The following is an 854-nucleotide window of genomic DNA, read 5'->3' as shown; positions in this document are numbered from 1 at the left end:
TTTTGTCAGTTGACAGCTGTCGCGTTCCACTACCAGCTGCTGACGCAAAACTTTTTCTTTCTTCATTTTGAATGGTTTTTGCTTCTATATTTATTTTGGTACCCGTAATTTTTTGTAATGTAGGGAATTAATTCACTTTCCGAAACATCAGTAATGTTATCAAAATTTAAACTTTCAATTTTCCTTGCTTCCCGCTCGGTCGACGAATCTTCACCCGACGAAGACACACTTTTCGGCATCTTGCCGGCAATTAATGTTTTCCCGCACAGGGGAAAACTACAGGTAGCTGTAGAGAACGACCGTGCGAACCAAAGGAGATAGCGACGAACGGGAGAAGGCTCCTTTTAACGTGTCGCACGGTCGACACAAAACATGTAATATAAGAGGGCTCGCATGTGAGATGCGAGCAAGTGCCAGCAAGGAAAGAAAGAAAGACAACCGTTAGATACATATGTATATATATAAAGAGTAAGTTTTATTAGGGTAGTCAACTGTGTGTGTGTGTGCATGCATGCGGCAATATAAGTAACACAATATGTATGACGGGCCGTCGTATAAACAATACTGTGTGTACAATAATATGTGTGTGTGTGTGTGAATGAGAAATACAGAGCATGGAATAAGAGTCGTAACATAGACTATAAGAGTCCTGAACACAGATAAGAAAGTACCAGTTCATAGAAGAGTTACTCAGTAGGTAGAATGTCTGTACACAAGAGGTCATGGCCGAATAGCAGAGCTGAGGTTTCACATGTTGTGTGTGAAGTTGAGCGTCGATGCTGCGACCGGTTACTTGAATACAGAAGATTCTCGCAGGTTGTTCTGGCTGTTATTTTCGAGGTGGAAACAATCCA

Source organism: Octopus bimaculoides, chromosome 16, assembly GCF_001194135.2.
Source record: "Octopus bimaculoides isolate UCB-OBI-ISO-001 chromosome 16, ASM119413v2, whole genome shotgun sequence".
Lineage (NCBI taxonomy): Eukaryota > Metazoa > Mollusca > Cephalopoda > Octopoda > Octopodidae > Octopus > Octopus bimaculoides.
The sequence above is the reverse complement of the archived record's forward strand: the minus strand, read 5'-3'. Positions refer to the sequence as shown.